At 38.6% G+C, this 25135-nt stretch overlaps 1 long non-coding RNA gene across 3 annotated transcripts in view; it reads left to right on the top strand.

The window, feature by feature from the left end:
• The window catches only part of LOC139634683 (uncharacterized), a 118502-nt gene that overhangs the window by 25532 nt on the left and 67835 nt on the right, over positions 1 to 25135 (top strand). For all 3 annotated transcript variants that reach the window (XR_011694023.1, XR_011694024.1, XR_011694025.1), the window contains exon 2: positions 7187 to 7389. This is a non-coding gene — a long non-coding RNA (uncharacterized lncRNA). The remainder of the gene's footprint in view (positions 1 to 7186; positions 7390 to 25135) is intronic.

The following is a 25135-nucleotide window of genomic DNA, read 5'->3' as shown; positions in this document are numbered from 1 at the left end:
GGTGCATATGCAGCTTTCCAGCTTTGTGCCATGTTTCAGTATGTTTCAGTATGAGTTTGAAGCAAGGCTTTGTACATGAAACCCCAGGGCTGTATTGGATTTAAGTAAAGCTTAGAGGAAAGTCCAGCCACTGACAATGAAGCGCTGGACTTCACTGAATTTAACTCCGCAGTTGAGATTATATGGCGAGTCTGTCCCAGTTGAAGGAACACTTAGAGCACGTTCACAGGGGAGATAATCTGCTTGTATTTCTTCCCAGTTCCAGGTTTAAAATAACTGCCTAATAGTCTTTTGTGATTGTCATCTTACAAAGAACAGTTACCGATTGTAGAGCTTATGTGTTTGTGCCACAGACGGGGTTCACTGATGTCATACATACTGAACACCTCGGGTAGATGTGCTCACCTAACAATAATGTGTTTTCAAGAGTAAGGTCTTTAAGATCTTTCCACACTGGCTGCGATCTCCACTGTGCCTGTTCACTCCTGGGTTAAGACATGAACACATGATTTTATGTGGAAATATCGTTAGATGAATGTACAATACAAATGTGATGTGTATGAAGTGCTCAGTACTCATTTTTATTCTGAACAGGATTTGAACAAGTACAGTATCTGATTATTGAGTTCAGGGAGAAAATGGAGAGAGGTATGGATGGCACCCTGATCCATGTTGGGGTTGGTGGGTGAGGGTATGCTGTTAGTAGGATTGGTTGAGCAGAGCTGGGCCTGTTGTCAGTAAAGTCCATCTGTGTCTATTGTATTATTATGTAGACTTTATCAAATGGACCTATGAACAGAACACTAAAAGCCTGGAAAGACTGACTGCTTCTGTTTTATCCTGGCATGGGGACATTCTGCTGCTTGAAGGACTGTTAGACTGCTTTGTTCCTGGCAAAGATAAGATCATTGGAAATACAGTATACAACAAAACTAAGCAAACCCCTGGTTAATATCACTAAAATGTTAAGTAATTACAAATCCTGTCCATTTGATACTATTGGATTTGTTTTTGGTCAAAGCCCATGAAGAATGAAGCCAATTAATTTTTAAAAGTTCCTACAAAAAAACTATGACGAAAGGTCCATATTTAGCTGTAACAACAGTTAGTACACCTTTCATTATTGAGATTCCATTCTTTCAAATATTTTGTATCTCCGCCTTTATTTTTGATGACAGATTCAAGCCTGGGCATGTGTGATTCCAGTTTTGCACAAACTGTGGAAAATCTGCAGTTCTTCAAAGACAATTCTTTTCAGCTGCTATTGTTCTGTTGTTCTCTTCTGTTGAATTGAAGCCATGGGATAGACTTGGCTAGCCAGGAGTTTTCATTTTTTTCTTCTTTAGAAACTGTTGTGTGATTTTTGCAGTGTATTTGGCATCATTGTCATTGGAAAATTCCTCTTCTGCCAAGCTTCTTTTCATTCACTATTTGAGTATCCATACTTGCATTCATCGTGCCATCTACTGTATAAAAGACATCTCCCCTACACCCTTTGCACTCTTGCAGGCCCATATCACCTCCCGTCTCCACTCCCACCTCCATGTTGGCCTTGTGCAGTCGCTCATGTAGTCCTGGACACGTCCACAGCAAACATGCTGAACCCCATTTGATCCAAACAAGTTTATTTTGGTTTCATCTGACCAAAGAATGTGCTGCCAATATTCATCAGGCTTCTTTTCATGTTCTTTGGCCAAGTTTAATTATGCAGTTTTGTGCAGTTTCAATATTCTTTGCATAGTCTGAGCAATCACTGAAACGCTAATTTCCACGCATAATCCTTGTGCCAAGTCAGAACCACTTGCCCATCTGTTTTTCAATGCAATATTTCGTCAATTGTGAATTGTGCATGGCGTTATTTTTTGAGGATGGCCACATGCATATCTATAATACGACTATTCATATACCTCATCAGCACTCCTGCAACTGTGTTTGGGTGTAAGAGTAGCCTACTGATGCTCCTGTACCCCCTCCAATCTTTGTGAAGTCTCACAATCTGGTTTTTTACTTGTTTAGGCAAATTATTGCCATGTAGATGCCATGTTACATTAGACAGAACCCAGGCCAGTTTTGGTCTCAGTCACAGTTGAGAAAGCTGTGGTGTTCACGTGATCTTTTATAACTTTGTTCATGCAGTTTGCCTTGATTGTAAATCACCTGTTTACTTACTTACTGTTGCAGTGATCACAGATAAACTGGCTTCTGTTGCAGGTCACAGGTGTTCTCACTTTTGTTGCATTGAGGTCCTCAACACCTCAATTTAAAATTCATACAATTATTGTAAGATGGAACATTTTTTCATCATTTAACATTTTAGTGATATTGCACAGTGGAGTAGTCCGTTTTGTTTTACACTATAAGTGAATCACCACATACAACAGTGGTTTAGTGTTTTTCCAAATTGATGGTGTTAAACACAGTAATCCCATAAACTTTTAGCTCTGGAAATGTAAATTAGTTTATGTTTGATAATCCTCATTTACTCTAATTTTAATGTTTTCTTTTGATTCCTGCATGTGCTACTGCTTTTGCATTTGTACACATTAAATTATGTTTTGGCAAACCAAGTTGAAATTGCTGAAATTGAATCAGAGAAACCAAGGATCCAGTTGTAATCCATAAAACAGTTTTTGACCTTGTATCAATGGTGAACAGCTAATTTTATAAAAACTTGGTGAGGTATAACCTTGAGGTTTTGAATAGAAGATAATCAGTTATTTGGTCCAACCTTAGATGAGTCCAAGAAAATGTTTGTGGGCACTAACTGTGATGACTTGTGTGAATCAAAAAAAAATGTTTTGACACTGAACATGTTGATGGATAGTATGGAGCAGCTGTTTGAATTTTAGTGTTGATTTCTATAATGACTGACAATCAAATCCTTTAATCATTCAGTCTCTTTTATCCTTTCATTGTTCTCTTTCTTTTGATCTCAGAAACTAATTTCATCTCTACCTTATATGGTCTTTGTAACACAGAATAGTTTAGACGGTCTTCTGGTTTTCTTTGTTTGAGTTGATGTGCACAGCAGTCGCAATACATTTTTTCATAAAATATTCATTATTTATATGTCAGGGTTCCGGCAACTACCTGTTGTGTCTGTGATATCTTACTTATTGTCTCCTTTTAAAGTTGAGGAATTGTATTAAATATGCTTTATGAAATTTGGTGCACTTATTAACATTGTAGTTTTCCCATTGAGTTTATCTCCTCACCTGTTTGGTATAAGTATGCAATATTAGCTGAGATGGTGCTTCTAAAGAATTCAAACATTGTTGTAGATCTCAAAGGCTTTCTGCTACAATTACCTTATTTATACATGTTTTCTGATGTCTTTGCTTTACGTGGTTGACTGGGAAGATTATTCAGCCTTGGTGGGAGTGCTTTCTATGGTAGATTTCTTTTTTTTCAGTTAGTAACTGCAGAAATTCCTGCCTTAGTTTTGTGGCAATGGGACAGATTAGACTTAGATTGTTAATGGACATGGAAAGAAATGAAGTCACATAAAAAACATCTCAAACAGCACTTGAAAATAAGGTAGTGGACAACAGCTATGTGCCACACCATGCTAGAATCCCTCCAATCCTAATTCAAAGATGTGCAGACCATGAAAGTAAATGTCAAGGCTTTGGTCATTAGAATTAAAACCTACAGAAACATTGGACTCTATGACATAGAACTGCCTGTCCTTGGCATATAGAAACTTGGGGAAACATAAAAACCATAATGAAGTGAAATCATTCAAGTTTCTGTTGAAGGCCATCATGAATACCCTCCGAGAATATCTGCTGACTAATGAAGAGAACCCAACAGAACGCTGCTCTCGTGGCAACTGAGGAAGCTCACTGCTAATCAGTCCTCGCAGTCAGCACTATTCCAAGCTGTCATCAGTTATCTGATATGGCTGTACCTACTCCTCTTTCAAGGACAAGCTTCAGCGCGCTGTTTACACTGCTGAGTGGTTCAGATGCCCCTCCATCAAGGAGCTGTATGATATCATTCAAAACTGAAGAAAGGGTTAGTACTCTGAATGGTGTGTCAGAGGCATTTTTCCTGACAAGAATGAAATGCCATGAAGTGAATTTTAATTTTATTGTACAAGAGTGATAGACATTGATCATAGGTGCAAATCTGGTAGCTAGGTTAATATAGAATGCTGGCGTTTGCCTGTCACATTATTCAAAAACTCATTGCCATGTTAAGTTGTTGAACTTTGTGATTGCAGTGTATTTGTTTGCTCAAGGACAATCTTGACAGATAAATTAATGCATTTCCCCACTCTGCACTGCCTCTAGACTTTATTCATTCTTACAGTTTACACATTCACAATATCATATTGTAGACAGGACGCAGACAAATAAGATATTAGTAATAACATATCTGTAGTGTATTTCTTCTTCCCCTATTCCCATCGGGGTTTACAGACAGACAACTTGATTGGTAAAATTGGCTTTCTGTATAGTAATTCGATGTGATTTTGGAATAGTGTTTACTGTGTGGTGGAAAGGTGGCTTTAGTAGATCAGTCAGAGAGGTAAGATTAGATTTGAGACTGTATCTTTTAATGGAAAGATATACTCAATCTGAGACCTGTTGTTTTTTGTTTTGTTTTTTTTCTTTAGATTAAATCACATACAGTATATGAGCAATTAGCTGACATACATTATGGTTCATCTTACTCTTTTATTTTACAGCAACTTTTTTAACAACATCTGTTTTTCATAATTTAGATTGCATGATATTATGATATAGATGTAAGGGTTGCAACTAATGAAGATACTCATGATTGATTAATCTGAAGATTGTTTTCTCACTTAACTTTTGGTCTGGAAAGTGGCAAAATAGAACTTTGCAGGATCCAAGCTGACGCCTTCAAACATCTTGTGTGTCTAAAAATCCAAAGATATTCAGTTCACTATGTATGACAAAGAGGAGCAGCAAACCATTTCAGCTGAAACCTGGGATTGTGTGGCTTTTTTTTTTCTTTTTTTTTTCTGATTCTTCATTGAAAAATGGCTGAAACAATGATTTGATTGAAAGTAGTTGCTGATAAATGTGTCTGCTGTGTGCACTTGGTGAATGTGTACATTGGGTGATTTTTTTTTTTTTTTTTCACCTCTTAATGCAATGTTCATATGTGTGTGGTTGTGTGTGTTTTATCGCACATCCATAATGACAGTTGAATGCAGTGTGAGCTGAGCACAGTTGACTTCAAAGATCCCAACTTGGTGAATTTACTCCATACTGGTATATAGGTCAGTGCACTTGTCTGTGTGTGTGCATTCACATAAGGATATTTTCTTACTGTATATGTGTGCATGTATTACGATGCAAAAAAATACAAGCAAATTTGTTATTTATGAAATACCATTTCATGAGTAACAGTCACATGAAGTCACATTTGTGGATATTTGACTTGTGAAATATTACATGAGTAACACCAATTTTATGTATGCTTTTTGTGCAAAGATGGCCTGGACGACTTTTCTAAAATTACATGTATTACAACCCTTTTTGCCTGCTGCTGCTCATTAATTGATGTTGCTGCTGTGGTTGGTGTTCTGTCTGTGCTAGAATCTGTCCAGGTTGAGCAAATTTGGGATTGGATCACATAATCCTGGTGTCTTTTTACTGGATCTGACTGTCCTCTGGTGCTCTTTCCTTTTGGCTCCAAAGCCTGCAAGCTCTTTTTCATCAGTAACTGAACTTAAGTAGATGAACAATTGCTAAACCCTATAGAAAAGAAGCCAAAAGGTCCATCAACCCTCTGGTCTTTATTTGGCAATAAGACACTTGATCCCACAGTTGGAAGCATTGAATTGCAAGATAAAGGGTTCCCCCAGCTGTGGGACAGCCTAGTATTCTCCACACTCTCAGGTGCTGCAAAAAGATAAACTTGCTGCAGACATCCCATGACAGTGTTGCTGGTCAGTAGGGTGTTCAGAAGACCTACAGTACAAATATGTCTTGCATATTTTCCCTGGCCTTGCCTCAAGCATGACATTGCAGCATATATTAAAACTTGTCACAGTAACGACCCAAAATCACATATCCCACACTGGGCTTCAGTATTCTGCAACATAAGCCACCGTGACTGTAGTTAATACATAATCATAGGTACACACAAACAAACACACGCACATGTGTATATATATATATATATATATATATATATGTGCGTGTGTAAACTCACACACACACACACACACACACACACACACACACACACACACACACACACACACACACACACACACACAAGGGAGAGAAAACATCCACTTACACGTTTCACACACAAAACTCAGGAATGTACAGCGAAAACAGCCTCTCAGAACCCAGATGGCCTTTTCTTTCCCCTTTTCCCTGCACTCATTAAATATCAAGTATCTCAGGGAGTAGTGACACACAAGGAGACGCAGACACACACCTCTCTCTGTATCTCTCTGTCTCTCTCCCTTTCTCTTTCTTATACATGTCATCATGATTTAAATCTGTTACACAGAGCCAGACATCTTTGTTAGAGCAGAAATCTCTCTATACACACGTATGCACAAATATACTGTATCTGTAGTTTCCCTCTAATAAGCCTCAGACCTGCAGCCCAGTGCTCTGTCATTCCCTATGTTCCTTAGAAGAATACTTGTGAAATGTTCATCCTGGTTTCAAGATAATTACACATGAAATCATGTGAAAAGTGTAAAAAGCCAGGACTAAATGACTCCGGAAGGCCCTGGAAACCACACCCTGATATTGTGGCTGTGGCTAAGAAATCTGAACATTGGAAATTTTGCTGTTAGAGCAATTAAAAAGGCTTAAATCTGAATATTAATTATTTCAGGGATTCATGATATCTGAACAGCTCAGTGGGCATGAGAAGACCTGTGAAATGGCTTTTTTGAAACAGCCGAGATAATGAGGTCTGAAATTCACTCTTTCTGATGTATTAGCCGACTAACACGAGCTGGTCTCATAAACCCTGCATGAACATTTAAATATGAAACTGATAACACCAAAGTGCTTTAGAGGACAGCGGAGGAGGAGAGGCGTGATGATGGCTGCACATTCAAAACCAAACCATCATAAAGTTTTTCACCAACCATACACATTCCTGCCAGAACACCGGGACTCATTTAGCAAATGACGGAGCAAAGTATTCACAAATTACACTTGTGTTGTTTTGTACACAGGGTGTCGCAAGGGAGAGAAGGCGGGATCTCCAGCTTCTGACCAATTAGTGTCTTTGGAACAGCAACACACACACACACACACACAACACAGTTGACTAACCAACACTATCAGTCAACCCTGATTGCTCTTCATCAGCTGAGCGCTGCTGGGTCAACTCATCCAACTCTGAAAGATGGACTTCACCAGGCCTCCTTGACAGCCAGTAAGTCAACAAAAAACATATATTTGTGTACAGTGTGACATGAACTTTTTTGGAAAGTGGGCGGTCCTAGTCAGGTAGTTAATGTTAACCAATTGGCTAACTACTCCATGTTTTTGATGTCCTCAAGAATGACATATTTCTTTGTGCATAGGACACAACTTAATGTACAGTTTAAAAGTTTATAAAACCACGGTATAGCTACAAAACCCTGTTTTCAAGTACACCTTTTTAAATGCTAAGATTCCATATAAATGGCCACAAAATGGAGTTGCGATGAATTAAGTGAGACTCTCACACTGAGCTGAAATGAAATGATTGCACATAAATTAGGTGAATAACATGAATTTAGTTTTTTCTCATTTTTTATTTTTTATCTGAAAAAAATCTCTTTGGTGTCTTTGGTTTTTCTATACTTCTATATTCTAATACTTGACTTTTGACTCCTTTTATCTGGGACAGGATGTTCTCCAGACAGCGCTTCCTTATTCAAAAAAATAATTTCCTAGAAGGCATATTCATGTGGCTGTGAACAAATCAGTGATCTCAGTGACTCAGACAGTGAGTTTTCTTATTTTTCTCATTTTCAGTGTTTCAAGAGTGGAAAAATAGGTCCCACAGACTGATATGAAACCAGTACAGTTCATTTTTCACAACGCTGATTCGCTGGTTGATGCCTTATACTTAAAATTGTCGTGACAGTGTTCCCTGAACATCGGTTCCACTGACTGAACAGCAGCATCATTGTGTAGTTTTGTGCTTCGGTTGCAAGTAATCATCATAAAGCAGACATCCCCACTGAGTTTCACCATGTGCCAGTGCAAATACAGTATGTCCATGTGCCTCACTATAAAACACAATTAAAAACAACTCTGTTTTAGTGTGGGTTGAAGACAGTACGATTACTGTACTACATGCATTACATGAGGTTACTGGATCTCACTCCTCATGCTTGTTACTATGCCAACCCTCCATTTTAGGCCAGAGAAACAATATGGGGAGAACTCACTACCAGTTCAGACATAATCACCATGCCAGTTTTTCCCAAACTTGGCACACAGTAGATGAGCAGCTCTAACAGCCACTCAACAAATGCAGTCCCGATTGGTCATGCAGAGTTATATTATACAGTGTTATATTCAGCTATGATGCTTAAAAGTAGCAGACATTTTTAGAACTTGATGTGACAATCAGAGTTAATCTGATCTAAGTCTTGACAGCTGGGGGGAAGAGCTTGTGCTCAGTGTTGGACTGATATGTTTCTGTGAAAAAGTCACTTGACACTGAGACTCTTCATCAGAGGCTGTTACAATGGATTGTTGTCATCAAACGTGGCAATTTTCATGGATGTTTGAGATGGGGAAAAATGCAATTTTACACAGTGGAAGTCCATAGCTGTGGGAGGCCAGCATGAAATGGGTACCAGACAGCTCAGTAAAGCAAAAAGATACAGATTGATACAGATGTCATGTTGTTGTTGTTGTGGTGATGTTTGAGGATAGCATGGGAGCAATATGTTATTACATCTCAAGGTGGCAGGATATTGCACAACGGACAGACCTGCCTTCTAGCTTCTGCTGTGGGATTGTTCATCATATAGAACTGACCAAATGAAAACATTCACCGTATCTGTGCATGGTACTGAAACAGTATTGAAATACAACACCTCTTCTGATCTGTTGGTCTTGTGTATATGTCTGCTTTCAGCTTTGTTTCTGTTATAGTCAGTACACACTGTAGCTGGTGCACCGGGGTACGTTAGCAACGCACATTACTTACCTACCTATTATTTTTTGAGATGTTTGAACTGTTGCCCAAATTAAATTAGAAAAATACATGTGACTGCCTTGGGTTCCATTCATAATGTCAACATTAATATTTTTAATAATGCACCAGGATAGAGGTACAATTTACACCATTAGTTCTCTGAGAATCTCATTCATATCCAAGCAAAATTGGTATTGTAACAGAAATATCTCTAACTGAATTGATGTTGAAGAGAATTAACTCAAATCGGGAATTGCATTGAATCAGGAACTTGGGGAATAGTTGAGGCAGTCATGTGCTCAACTATGTTCTTTTACACAGAGACACTCAGAGGAACATGTTCTCTTGGTGGGTGAAGAGGGCAAGAATAGTTCTCCTGCATCCAGCTGGGACTGCCACAGACCCAAGTGTGCAGTGAATCCTTGAATTCCATCTTCCAGCTCCAATATGCTGTTCTCCTTTTCATTGAGAGCTTGTATTCAGTGTGTTGAGCTTGTTGAAAATGTCCACAAGGTAGACAAAACTTGCCAGCACCCGCTTGTCCTGAGAATGCTTGGCAAGGTTAGGTTCCTCAGTCTTGAAGTAGGCCATGAACTCTTCTCTCAGCTCCCTCTCTCAGCAGATCTCTTCCCTTGGAGAGCCACCTCACAGTGAAAGAGATGTGCTCATGAACGTCAAGAGACTCATCTAGCTGCAGTGAAAATATCTTGTGTGCAAATTGTGTAGCTGACTTTTGAATGCTGCCATGTCCTTGATTCTAGCTGCAATTATTTTGAGAGTTTGTTTGAAACTTCGCTGCTTCCTCTCCCAAGGCAGTGACGCACACGTCTTTTAAACATGTTTTTATCAGCTGATCCTCAGTGGAATGAAGCCCCCTTACCTTGGCAGTGAAGGCAGACTTGGTATGATGCCTTCACTGCTGCTCTGTTTCTTTGTATGGCTGGTAGATGACAGAGAGGACATAATTACTTAGACACACACACACACACACACACACACACACACACACACGCGTGCGCACGCACATGCGGTAAATTAACTTTTTAAAATGCGAACATCTACCTGCCCCTGACAGGTGAATGTTCCAATTCACCAGCCCCTCAAAAGTAAATCATCAATTTAATTTAATCATCATTATTTTACCAGAATTTTGTAAATGCTAGTAAAATAATAAAAACAAACCAATAAAAAGAATGTCTGGAAGGAATTTTTTGTCTTCAAAATAATCTAATCCTAAATTGGAAAAGTTACTAAATGGCAGCTTCAATACAAAAATTCTTCATTTGCACCGGCTATTTGTTGGCTCTTAACTCAACTCTGCTGGAGTACTGATATGAGCAAATGCAAAGAATAAGCATAACAAAAGGGAGTACTGTGGGTTGAAAGGGAGTTTGTCTGACTTCGAACAAGTTACAGTAAATATGAGATGAAGTTAGGTGTGACTCCCCTTGTTCTTTCTCATTCGGGTCAATGTGAGGTTTGTGTAAGTCCCCCCCTGGTCTGAAAACACTCAAAGTAGCTACTGTAGACATAACCAGTGGCAGTGTAATAACGGAGCAAAGCAAATCAACAGTTTAGGAAGACAACTCAGGTGTCGTGTTGCATCCATATGACATATTCTACTCAGCGTACCTTTATGTACAACTTGGTTTTTCCAGTAGGTTGGTATAGTAATGCCGTCATGCTCTGATGAACTGTTCGCTCTGCTGTGCTCGCTGCTGCACTGCCTGCCTGAGAACTCTGCAGTAACTGCTCAGACCATTTGCTGCTGGAGTTCCCTGTTGCTGTTGTTCACATAGCATTTCATGAGCCCCACCTTCACTGTGTCATCCACCTGTAGGATCTGAATCAAAATGTGTGTATGCTCTGCTTGTGGGAGTGTGGAGTTCAGACTCTAGCTGGCAAATAACACCTCTTTAGACAGCTGGATTCATGTAACAGTTCATGTGACCTGGCTGACTGAAGTTAGGTCGGCAGCGGTTAACCCTCTTTTCATACACAGTAACTGTATGGAAGAAGATGTGGGTCTGTATCTGTAAATGTCTTCCTCTTTCTCTGCAATGTCTCATTAATGTGTGAAGCAGCCCTCAGGTGTTGACTACCTATCACATTTTACCTTGTTACCTTTTCCTCCTAATTGACCTGTGCTCGTTATCTCCTCTAAATTGAAGACCTCTAAACCAGTGTTTAATGAGGAGAGGAAAAAAGAACAGAGGAGAGGTGTGAGGGGCGTGACCTATGACATTGTAGGTCCCTGGGGGGTCAAATGATCTCACACACACACACACACACACACACACACACAGGAGAAAGTAAAAACATAGACATTTGGCACACACATCTGTATGCAAAGACATTCTCTCACACAGGGACACATGCACAGACAAGCAATTATACATGGGTCAAGTCAGATCTCTGTGTCAAAGGTAGGACACAAGAGGTCACGCTCTTAGAGACAGAATCAGAACAGAGAGAAGTGTAAAAAATGTAATAAATAGTAAAAAAAAAAAAAAATGTCTAAAGTAAAACTAGCCAAATCTTGCATACATTAAAGGTGTAACATTTTAGAGAGGGTACAGGGTACTAGTTTCAGAATGGGAAAGAAAGTTTGGGTCGGGTCCCAGGGTTTTGTTTTGATTTCGCTTTTTTGTCCGCCTTTTCAAAAAAAAAAAGGTGGGGAAAAGGCTGTTCTGGAGGAAGAGACCGAAAAGTGACTGGGGGAGAGAGGGGAGGATTTCAAATGAATTTTTAGGTGTTGTGAATTATGAAAATAGCAGGACTTAGCATGTTATTCTACTTTTCTGCTTTTCTGTTTTTACTTTTTTAACTTGTCAATATTGCGAGTCAGGGTGTTTAGCAGTCACAGAGTTTCACTTAACTTTCCAAAACACGTTGTTTTGTTTTGTTTTAATTTTTTTTAACAATACACAATGGAAAGAATCAAACATTTCTAGAGACCACGTGCTGTTTATCATGAGTCATGTTTCCAAAAAAGAAAAAGACATTGAAATGACACTTGAGAGATCAGTAGACCACAGGCCAATATTTCAGTCCACTACCTGTTCGTTAAATAAAGTACATTAACCACTGTTACAATCAAGTTAAATAAAGTACTGTTATTGTTAAGGTAAATAAAGTACTGTTATAACACATTTATTAAATCACTGTTATTAAATCACTGTTTTAGAGTAGATAAAGTTAAATGAAGTTCACTTATAATTAGGTTAAATTAAGTACTGTTATATTGAAATGAATCAAAGCAGAACCACTTGTGGAACCAATGCTGCTGCTGGTGATGATTCATGATCTCCTGCTTCTGCAGTTATGTTGTTGATATTGTGTTAACACATAAGTTCCTCTGATAGTCACGTGAAAACCCCAAAAAAGTAGCAAATCATAATTACTTCCCAAATGGCAATCTTAGATCCAAAACTCCTGTATTAGTCACGTCTTACTGTGTGTGTGTGTGTGTGTGTGTGTGTGTGTGTGTGTGTGTGTGTGTGTGTGTGTGTGTGTGTGTGTGTTTGTATATGTTTGTGTTTGTGGATGTATGAGTGTGATAAGTACTGTTTCTTTGATTGTTCCCTCTCTTAAACTTTGCTCCACGGCAATCACTTTCACAGCTCAGTTGGCATCTGATTATCTCCCTCTCGCACACAGAAATACAAATACAGAAATACTCACAGATACACACACTGCGATATTTGCATACTGCTTCCATCTTGAAATTGTTATTTTGGTAATCAGACAGACAGAGAGGAAACATAATTATGGAACTGGCTTCCACTTAGTAACAGCAAGGCTTTTTGTGTGTGCGTGTGCGTGCGTGCGCACGCGCCATAAGTGCCATGTTTCTTTGTCAAAATTGTGTAGCAGCAAATGTCAGAGTGCATTGTATAAACAAACATAAGGGCTCACTTTGCAAATTAACCTCTAAAACCCAATGTCTGCCGAGCCTATTTCCACAGCTTTAACTGGAAGGTTTGAGGCCATGAACACTGGTCTGAGGTTTTGTGTTTCTTGACAGTAATGTGACAGTAATGTGTAAGTCTGCCCTTACTTTATGATATTTATTGCAGTTTTGTGAATATTAAGCTTTTATGGCAGTGAAAGTCAGTGCAGGTTTGTATAAAACACAAACTGCATGGATCTCAGTGATTTAACTCACACCTTCATTTGCTCCATTACTTCCTTGCCAGAAATTTGGTCCAATCCTCACTAAATCTGGTACAAACCATGTTGTTAAATATTTCACACAGTTTTGTTACAAGCGACTGTCAAAATATCAAGGGTGGGGCCTATGGTCATACACTATTTTAACAGATTGCACATCGTGCTAAAAAAGCACCGTAACTTGAAATAGCTGTGATTCAATAACTTTGAGTCCAATTATTTTGGAATTTTGCAGAATATACTGTCATGCAAATCCTCAAGAGGCCCAAGCAGGATTTAGTCTTACAAATATTATGATAATCTCAGTAAATCAACTTTATTGTGACAATGCTCATCAGCAGTGCTCCACCAGAAGAAATGCATGCAATTATCAATCAATCAATCAGTCATACTTTATTTGTATAGCACTTTTCATACAATAAAATGTAGCACAAAGTGCTTTACATAGATGATGAACATTACAGCCTTAAAGCATTGTGTAAAATTTCAGATGAACTGGCAAGTGGAATTGGCCATTTAAATTACTTTACAATCATCTGACACAAACCTTTACCTATGGATATGCAATTGATGTTAAAAGATTAAAAGATTAAAGATTAATTGATCAGCGAGTACAGTTACTCTCATGGTTGCATTTTGGGACACAAGGATATGCAGTTTTCTTATCTCAATGTGTAAAGGTGAATGTAGTTTTGAATATGGTAATAATTACAAATCATCATTTACTATGTTTTTTGGTGAGATAAAATGTATTTTAATAGTCATGATCTTTTAATTTTTTTCAACCAATATTGCAGTTGCTACTTAAATTGCAATTGTTTTCTGTAAATTAAACTCAAAGCCTGCCTTGTGTTCTAAGTAGTTTCAAGTAAGTAAAATGCATGTGCCAAGTATAATCACGGATTTATCTGATTTCTACATTGAATCAGCAATGTGATGTGTTGTTGTTGTTGAGGTCTTCCCAAAGAAGAGTCAACTTTTAAGAAACTTTGTTTTAGATAAAAGCCAAAAGTAGAAACTGAAAACTTGAAATCGTGGCTCTCGTAATTTTAAAACACAGTTTTAATATGAAATTGTTGAGCAATAATTCATTTACATATGATTGACTTGGAGGTATCGATTAATAAGTGAGCTTTAGACTCTGTACCCAACTCTAATGTACTTTATTTATATAAACACACTGTACATAACTCATACATATACATAACGTTTTCCTGAGCGATGGTTTCTCATGGTTCATTCTTTTTAAATATTCACTTCACAGACACTATAAGTAGAAAATAGGAAACCACAATCGCTGCAAATATATACTCCCACAATAATTTGCACACACACATACACCAACACACATAGAAGTGTTGAAAGGACAAAGAAACCATTTCAGAGTCTTTTGATGATGCAGCACAAACTGTAATTGATAAACTGGTGGTGAATAATATGCTTCATATACGCCCAGACACACTGCCACACACAAACACACACAGACACACACACTTTGTCTCTAAGTGTGTGGTGTGATTATGGCTGTGCTTATTTGCTTTCAGCGACAGTCATGATGGCCCAACTAGCATCACATCTTACACCTCCTCCCCTCTCTCCTCCTCTTGTGTCCTCTCTCGTTTCCTCTCTCATCCTGTCCTCACTCCTCTCGATTTTGTCAGTATCTGTCGTGTCCCATTGACCATTTGGTAAATTGCTCTGTCTTCTCCTCCTTCTCTCTCCCCCACTGTGTCTTTATCCCATCACCCTGCTCCTTCCCTCTGCATCTCCAGGCCATTTGTTGAATAATTCAGTATATCTATCATTCAACCATTTGGTAAATATTACACTATCTATCTGTCATTTACTGAATGATTCTCACAATATCCATTTGCCAATGCAGCCTCATAATCATCTCCTCTTCTTCATTCCTCCCTTTCTCTCTTTCTCCCCCTGTTCCCCTCTGCAGACCTCTCTCTTTTGCTTACCAAATGATTGCCACTACCACTCCATCTGCTATTTGTTGTTTAATAATCATGTGTCAAGGATGTGCGTGTATAACCATAGACAATTTTCTGCAGCAATAATGGTAAAATCTATTATACCTGTGTGTGTGTGTGTGTGTGTGTGTGTGTGTGTGTGTGTGTGTGTGTGTGTGTCTGTGTCTCACGGAGAGAGGAGATGGGACTGGCTATTCATTTTGTGAAGGGCTGACTGAAAGGCAAGGACTGATTGTGTCCAGCAGGTTGTGCTTGTGTTGATATATACATTTGTGTGTCTGTCTGTCTGTCAGTATTTGATCATGCTGTTTGGGAAAACTGAAAGCTGAAAGCTGAAACACAGGCTGAGTGCAGTAATGTGGCCTCTGTTCAAATTACAGATGATTGGATTTGTTCCGAATTCAAGTGAAATGAATACAACATCGACCTTGTTATAGTTTACCTGTGAAGCTGTGTGTTTTAGCTAAATAAAATATTCGATTGTGGTGCAATACGGACAGTAATTTGATACAAAATAGGCCATTTTCTCTTGGTAATGTGTTAAACAATGTTGTTACGGCTCCAATTGAGGACCGCGGGAGAGGACCGTCTGTTGAAAATATACTCTCACTGTGGTGCTGGCTCTGTTTAGTTTGTTATTTCTTTTAGTAAATGGATTTTTCACTCTGGACTTTATTGTGATGTACTCAAACAGTGTGTAATAGTCATTTTTCATTTTCCACAATGTACATGTGCATTGTAGAAAAGGAACATGCTTTGAAACATACTGTTTGTAAATCTACACCAACTGATAAAATAATCTACAATTCTCTATTTATTTTAGTTATACAGTATCACTTTCTATTTATCATAATGATGAAAAACAGTGTCAGAATTCAAGTCATTTTTAAAATAAAACACAGTTGTGTCTTTACTCTGCTGCTTTCAGTAACCTACAGTGTTTTTTAACACATTGAAATGCAAATCACAACATTAACTAAACATGAGTGAATAATTAACAGTGTAGATTACATACAGTATCGTAGGATTTCTTACTAGTCTTGACATTTTTGTTGATGCCTAATCAAGTTCCTATTTATATTCTGAGTTGTTTCAAGTGATAGCGAGCTGATCTCATGGCCCTGAATAATGCATCCAGAACCTTTCCAGTAGAATATAGTCATAAAGTTCTATCAATATTCGATCAAAGTCTGGGGTCATCTGGTAGCTTAAAAAACAAGAATTCTGCCTCAGGGATCATATCATGTCATCCCTTGACATTGTGATGTGAATTATAGATAGGTTTGGGTCTACATTAATCACAGTTCACGAAGACAATACACATGGAAAAACATTTTAAAACACACACAAACACACAGGCATGTTAATAATAAATGTGATTTATTCTACAAAATACCAAATTTATTCAGCTCTGTCTGTCTATTTATCTAGCTTAAAGCTGCAAGTAATGTGTGTTTTCGTTCTCCAACATTCTCCTGATCATGTTTATTCTGTTGGTCTAAAATGTAAATTACAAATTATCATAAGTTTGATGATGTCAGACAAAACAAAAAAGATATAACACAGAGGAAAACTCACATTTAAGAAACTGCAATCAGCAAATGTGAGGCTTGTGTTCTTTATAACTGATTTAAATAATTTATTTTAAAAATTGTTATACATTTCCTGTTGAAGAACTAATCGATCGATTTACAAATTGGTTGGCCCATCCGTGCACTGGCATATTTGTAGATTCTTCTGTTCAACTGTAAATGTTATTCCACCAGAGATTGCAGTGTGGCTCAAATATGAGGACACACAACTCGTCATCACTGCAGAGTCTTTAAACATGCAAACATATGTAAAGTTATGCAACTGAATCCAAATAACTTTACAAGCCTGTCTTGTAGAATAGGCTTGTTTATGTGTGGTCATGTTGTGTGTTGTTTACAGGGGAATATTGTATCGTGCTCCTCTGAGAGGGATGTCTCATGGGAGATGCCCAATGAATCAGTCCCCGTGCTGTGTTCCCTCCTGCATTTGTGTGAGTGTGTTTGTTTATGTGTACGTGTGAGGGTTTGTGAATATATTGGCCACGTTGAAACCTCAGTTGAATGTCAGCATCCCAAAATACCTGTGCATGAATTCTATCAAGATGTCCAGATGTTTTTTTTTTTGTGTGTGTCACACTGAATCATGCAGACTTTGCAGCAGCAGTCTAATGTGTCTCCACAGGTAAAGACACACACCAGATAGTTACCATGTTGAGAATCTCTAAACTAGTATCTCTGTGTCTCATTAAAAGCATGACAATGAGGTGTCATCAGTGTTTCATTATAAGGACTTGAATGTTGATTCACAAATGAGCTGCCAAACCGCAAATAAGGAGACCCAATTCATGGGTCAAAGTTCACCTTTTATCTCACCTGCTGCTGTGTGTTCTGTGTGCAAATGACATTCTTGTCATTTTTGAGATGGACTTTTGAAGTTTTTTGTTCTGTATGTTAAGTATTAAGCTTTGCAAAATTCCAGACATGAATAGACTCTCTTTTAAATATTGGAATTCAAAAGTGTTGTTTCAGAAACAGATTTTTCTGTTTAAGAGGATACTTCTCATATAGGGTTAGTTATGTAACCTGTTGCAGTATGTAATTAAAGTAAGAACGAAAAAACGTTCCGCTGTCAGCGGCCTCTATGAAAGCTTGCTTTCTGACCAGCATTCAGTCTACAAGTTTCTGAAAAATATGAGAATTTCACATTATGCAAGCAGTCTTTCTCAGCACATCTCTGTGAAAGTCTTGTGATGTTACAGTAGCTTTCACCTTTTGCCTTTTCAAATATTCCCAAAGATGTTTGGTGAGTTGATGTCTGACGACTGTGAAGGGAAAGCCATGCATGTCAGCACTCTTTGCTCTTGCCTGGACTTCAAACAGACCTAGCATAGCGTCACCGCATGTTTAGGGCCATTGTCCTGCTGGGAAGTGAATCCTTTTCCACACAGTTTCAAGCCTGAAGGGGTGGCATGCCTCTGAAGAATAGAGTGGTACTTCTCTTTGGTCAGTGTGTAGTTCATCCTGTGCACATCACCAGTTCCTGAAAAGGCAAAACATCCCCACACCTGAATATTTCTACCATCATATTTGACTGTATGCTTTATGCCCTGTTATATTAATACCTCATGTGGCCTAGCATTGCTACGGATGAGAGAGACTGTGATGATCTGTGAAAATCTTTCCAGCATGGATGGTACTGCCACAGCAAGTTTCAATTTAGCTGCATTTTGTATCTGGGATAGTTTAGCCTGAACTGTTCTTGTTACATCATTACAATGAAAGGAAACCTGTTTTTCACATGTAATCCGAATCTGTGTGTGTTAAAGCATTAGCAGTTGCAGCAATACAATACGTAGACACCCACACTCAATTAGTGAACCATACTGCATATGATCAAGATGTACAAATTGGATATCAGCTTATCTGGAGATGTAGATTAGTATCAGTTTGGAGTCATATGTTCTTGAATAAAAGAGAAAGTGAGTAAATAAATTGCTCTTTCAATTCAAATAATGAATAATTGGTTGAACAATAATTGATAACTCAATATACTGTCAGACAAGACACAGACAGACAAGAGACATATGAACAGTTTTTTTGGGAGATGTAGTTTGGTGACAGTATGAAACTCCCACCACCACCCACAGCTATTCCCAACTTTAACCTGAGTGGTCTAATCAGCCAGAATAATGCCCGTTAGAGTGCAGGCCCTTCAACAGATCAACAGGCTTGAATCTGCATAATTAATAATTGATGCATGGATGCAATTAGGAAATGGTTACACCCCAAACATTTAAAACATTGCATGTTTCTGGAACATCATAATTACCTCTCAACTCATCAGCAGTTTGGATCCTTCAGGTTTAGGAAAAAAGTTTTGGAGGGGGTGTCTTAGTGGAGGAGGAGAGAGAAGTCTTCTGAACAAAGTCAGACTTAGTTAGGAAGGTGTTCACATCATAGGGATTTGGTAATGGAAAAAGCTGAATGTTTCTCTTTGTGTTGTGTGTGTGTGTGTGAGTCTTAGGGAGAGTAAAAGAAGGAAAAGGAAAAACCAACTTGCCTCTTGTCCAAAATGTCGACAGTTTAACATTGCTTCTTAATCTCAGCACACAGGTGCGTGTGTGTGTGTGTGTGTGCGCGTGCGTGCGTGCGAGTGCAGTAAAGCCCAGTCTTTCCGCTCTTTCACATTACATGCTCAGTAAGGAGTGTTAGAGTGTGTGTGTGTGTGTGTGTGTGTGTGTGTGTGTGTGTGTGTGTGTGTGTGTGTGTGTGTGTGTACATTTGAAAACCCATCTTAAGCTTTTTCAGCCAATAAATCTTGTTACAGGGTGTGTGTATATGTGTATGTGCACCTCTGTCTGTAGGTGTACTTAAAAACACGCAGAGATCAAAGTTACTAACAATCACATAAAATTGAAGCACAGTAGGGTGGAATCCACGGTTTTCAACTTAGCAGCCTGGGCCCTCCAGGGGGTCACCAGATGCTTGTTGTGGGTTGTAGGAATATTTAAGGACATGGGCAGACATCATCTTTACTTAGCTCTTACCTTTTCTTATCTTCTGTTCTTTTACATATTTATGTTGCTCCTTGTCCTCAGTCTCTAACTTTTCAGGGTCATGATACATCAAAATACACCTATACAATAAGATACAAATTAGCCTTGCAATAAGTTCTATAAATACTAACTTTGTGAACTGAGTCTTGTTGTATGTAGCTTGAATGGTATGAAATCAGTATTCTGCATTACTATTGCCCCCATGAGATCTGATTTAAAAATTTAATATCATTTCAACAAAGGATTTTTTTGCATCAGTATCCCTGAACCAGTGTGTGTTGTTTGTGTGTAACTGTGGCACCGTGTGTGTCCCTTGACAGGCTTGTTCCTCTCAAAGATTCTTAGATTGTAAACTATTTCTCCACAGCAGTCAAACTTAATTCAAATGTAAACTACATGATAATGAGAATAGAAATCAAACATTTGGCTGGAATGCTCATTTGATTAAAATATGTGTGGAAAACAGGAAACAATAAAGGAAACTTGTTTCACGTTGTTGTAAATTATTCTGCATATATGCATAGAAGAATACAAAATTAACTTAAAAGCTAATAAATGGGCTAATTCCAAACAAACAACAGACATTCTCCATAAAATATAGTGCAACTTTCTAATGTAGCACACATCAAAATATTAACATGTAGGTGAATGTTATATTCTGACTTAAAATATTCCTAGTCTAGTAAAAATCATGAGTTCAAGCCATTAGTTGACTAGTTGTTGCATGTTAATGACATTCATTTGATTATTTAAATATATAGTTATAGGGGGCATTGGAAAACAGTTTGATTTCCAGGGCTGAGAAAGAATGTTATAAGTGCAATCATTTTTGATACAGATTTTTAGGCAAAAATAGCGAGGACTTAAAATTTGTCTCAAAATAACAGGTTGTGTGAATATTAATTCTGCTTTTAGTAATTTTCTGAAGAGAGTATCTGGTCTGCGGTAAAGAACATTTGAAAGTGAAGGAGACAATTATGTATCCTTACTATAAATATTACAGTATTGTTGATATAACAGTAGGGAAATCTTTGCAAGTTAAGGCCCATGACACATTTCCACCACAGGTCCACCTGAGTACAGCAACCTTCATGTGTATTGCATAGGTCCTAACTTAATGTAAATAAAATCCATTCCCACAATTAAATCCGCAGCCAGTCTACACTCTCTCCTGCCTCCTCTCAGGTAAAATGACCCTATTACTTCTGTCCCTGTCAGCCACATGTCATTCTCTTACCTTACCGCTTACCTGAACTCAAAAAAAAGTCCGAATCTCAACTTAAACAAGATCCTATGGTCTTATTATCATGTTTCTCTATTGTAGCACATCACTCTGACATGAGAGCTTTATTGTCACAGGAATACTAGAAAAGCAGTAAGTCAAAGAATTTTGTATTTATTCATGTTTGACTGCTTGTAACTTAATTATTTATTCTTAGTCTACATTTTCATTCATTATTCATGAATCACTCTTGATTAAAGCACTAAAGTGGAACACCCCATATGTACAAACATAAAACCTATGAGCCAGATTTGTTTAAACACACCATGTGGGCACCCAAACTGAATAGTCTGTCACCTTGGGACCTTTAGGGTAATTAGATGATACCACAACACTTCATGTGGAGATTCTAATGAGTAAATGTTGTCTTCCCGCCTCATTAAAACATATTAGCACTCATGTCATTTGGGGACCCAAACTGAGCAAATGTGGTCTCTTTCCCTGGGAGCCGGGCTCATTACAACACACTAGTTCTGCTGTCATGTGGGAGCCCAAAATGAGTCCATGTATTCTGTCACCTAAGGACCAAATCTCATTAAAGTATATTAGTACCTCTGTCATGTGAAGATAACAGAGTCCAACCCATTTTGGCTCTTGACCTGCAGTTTAAAAAATGAGACCTTGAGTAGACCATAAGGGAGCAGCAACACTGTCTCCCTGTCCAAACTCTTTTGGCCCTCATTGGACTATATTTTTCCCATCAGTCATCCTGTTGCTAATAGTGCAGAGAGAGGGTTGGCCCAGAGGTCATTCAACCAATCAGCATCTAACGTCGTAAGTGGAAAGTGGGATGATTATCTCTTTTTCTTCTTGCCTTCTCTCATCATGATTACGTCTTTTTCTCTCTGACTCCCTCTCTGATTATCTTTGTCTCTCTCTCTCTTTCTTTCATTCTGTTCTGGTCTCACTCACTCTTTTTTTCCCTCCCAGTCTATGGTTGTCTCCTTATGTATCCCATCCTTCATTTCTTTCAAAGTCTCCCTGTCGCCGTCTTTCATTTATCAGTGTGCCATTCTCCTATAGAAAATGTAGTTAACAGACAGATGACTGCAATCAGCTGCAGTTCAACCTCGGGTCAGTCAGCATATATAGACTCTCGGTGTGTCTGAGTGTGTGCTTGTGCTCACGTGCACGCATGTATGCATGCACATAGAAATGTGCGTATTTGTGTGCAAGTGTGTGGTTGTGTGTGTGTGTGTATGGTTAGATTTTCCATACCAGTGATTAAGGGACTTCCCTGTGTGTGTATGCATGCATGTGTGTGCGAATGTGTGACTGTGTTCATAGTATGACAGTGACTGAAATACAGCACTCCCCCCCTCATGAGTGTCAGACCACAGTTCTATTAAATTCCACAGTAGATTGGATGGCATGTGATCTGCATATTGCAGCAATATTATCATGACCAGTCATCTGATGAACCCCCTTCTCTTCTACATTAAAACTGAAAGATGACTCAGACTTGTATTAAATGTATAGAGATCTTTTGATCATGTCTAGCTGACAGTATACTGTAAAATGTCTGAAATCAGCAATTTAAGAAACCTATTTTCACAAGTTAGATCAAGAAAGAAGGTTCAGAAATGCAAGTTTCTTTCAAAAGATGTTTTGAGGTTCTTGTGAGGCAATAACCAACCTAGTCAAAGAATGCAAAGGAGAGGCACAAAGGAGAGGAAAGAAAAAAAGAGAGAATAAAGATAGAAAAGAGGAAAACAGATTTACAGAGAGCAGCAATTGTGTAAAATAGAGAGGAATGTGTTGAAGATAGAGAGCAAGGAAAGAGGTCACCTAAATCCAGCCTGGTGAATCATGGTCCTTAATTTAAATGTGTTTACTCACTGACCCTGAAATCATCTAAACTTTGTGATTTTGACAGGGCGGTCCTCCATGACGGTCTCCTGAGTTTGCTGTCATGAAGCACTCTAATTGGGCATGTGACCTAATGATCTCATGAAGTCAAATGAGTAAAACAGCCATTTCCTTCAGTGCTTGGTTGGATGAAGGCTTGAATATGAATGGTCTAGCAGATGAAAGCTTTGCCAGGAACACGAATCACAAAATTCAAAATATCACATGGTTAAGAAGCAAATGAAGGAGAAGAAGACAAATGATTCATGTGCCTGGATCCAGGCTATAGGGATGAAGAAAAGGGATTTGTAATGTTAATTCATGTGGGAACAATAGCTCTAATACTTTAGACAGGAAGGGATGTGCCAGCAGGGCTGGAAAAGAGAGAAAGAAAAGCAAAGAGGAGAGGGAGATATGAGAGGAGATTACAAGAGAAGGGGAGAAGGGAAGGGATGAGAGGAGAGGAGAGTCAAGGAAAGAAAAGGTGATCAAAAGTCAGGAAGGCAAGATTAGAAGTGCAGAGGAACTGAGAGAAAGCACCAGGCAAGGAGGGGATGGCCAGGGAGAACAAGAGTGGAAAAATTCCCATCTGTAGAGAGGAGGTAACCAGAGGAATAGAGCAGATAAGAAGGGAGAGGATGAGGAGAGGGCTGCAGAGGACAGAAAAGCCAGATAGTGAGAGGAGGAGCAGAGGGGAAGAACAAATGAACAGGAAAAGGGTGAATAAATTCAGGGAAGAGGTGTCCTACTTGAGAATAGGTGATGTCATTTGTGCTCCAGAAAAGAATCCAGGCATATAGTGACACTCCCTAAAGGTAAAGGGGACAGTGGAGACAACAGGAAAGGAAGGATGATGTGAGTGTACAGAGGACAGGGAAGAAGTAAGCATGAGAAAGCAGGAGGGTTCACATATGTCAGAGGTGATGGTGTCATTAGGTGTTGTATAAGACATTACTGGGGACCAATGCAAATGCAGTGATTTGGTATGAATTCCATCCAAAACAAACTGACTGCCTTTTTTCCATCTTCTGTAATTTGTGGAAGTGAGTAGCAAGAATGGTTGCATTACAGCCTTTTTATTAAAGTTGCTTAAATTTGTATTCTGGTTGAAACCACATGTTACAACATGTGTTTTGTATAGATTATGCAGCTACCAGGACTTATTCCTCTGTGAAGGCGCAGCAAAGAAAACACTGTTTGAGGAAACAGGAAGAATTTTAGAAGGATCTTATTCTAAAAAGACTTTTTTGTATTGTATTGTAGAATATACCAATTTGAAGATACCCACTCCTAGACTGCTTAAGCCTCATATTATACAGTACAATTTTTGGACAGGATGGATTTTGTCTCCTATAGCTGTGTCGTGCAATAAGGGTGTCACTTCCTGGCCAGTGGGTGGGAGAAATACTGCATCCAATATCTCTTTCAACATACATACTGTATGACATCTAAGTATTGTTTTAAGACAGATTTGAAAAAAAATTAAAAGCTGTCCTATGACAGATAAGCTTATTGTAAGTGTCTTTGTTTTACATTCCTTGGTGTTACAGTACGTCCTTCTCAACCAGAATAGGCTCTTAATGTTTGATTACTGTGTTAATGGCACAACAAGTCCAACCATCAATCATCTGAGTCAACCGGCTGCCGATGTACAACCTTTGTCATCATGGTAACAATAATAAACATGTGCCCCCCGCCACTTTTTTGCAGGGGCATTGTTCATCCTGGGCTTAGTGCTGCACGAGATTGTTGTTGTGATTGGTTGAAAGAAATGTCCCCAATAGCAGAATGATGATAGGTGCAACCAAACCATCTCCACAGTGCTGACACAGCACTGCGAGACTACTCCCTCCATAATTACTATAGTTGCCACAGGTCGCCTAACAATAAAACATGACTACGGGTCATAATGAGCTGCTGTACAGTCAACCTATGAGGTTGATCTTTCAGAGAGGACAGTCTCCAACAGCAAACATGAGCCTCAAATTGCAAACCTGCCTAACCTTATTGTAATCCAGAGTGGTGCTCACTGATTGGTAAAGCTGTAGTGATTGTAAGCTGGAGGGGATAAAGGAAGATAGCTAAATGAGGAAGAAGGAGAGTTAGGAGGAA

This window comes from Trachinotus anak, unplaced genomic scaffold (assembly GCF_046630095.1).
Source record: "Trachinotus anak isolate AG129_WGS33_773 ecotype Australia unplaced genomic scaffold, CSIRO_AGI_Tana_v1 ptg000016l, whole genome shotgun sequence".
Taxonomy (NCBI): Eukaryota; Metazoa; Chordata; class Actinopteri; order Carangiformes; family Carangidae; genus Trachinotus; species Trachinotus anak.
Note: the sequence above shows the minus strand (reverse complement) of the source record. Positions and strands in the feature narration are given on the sequence as shown.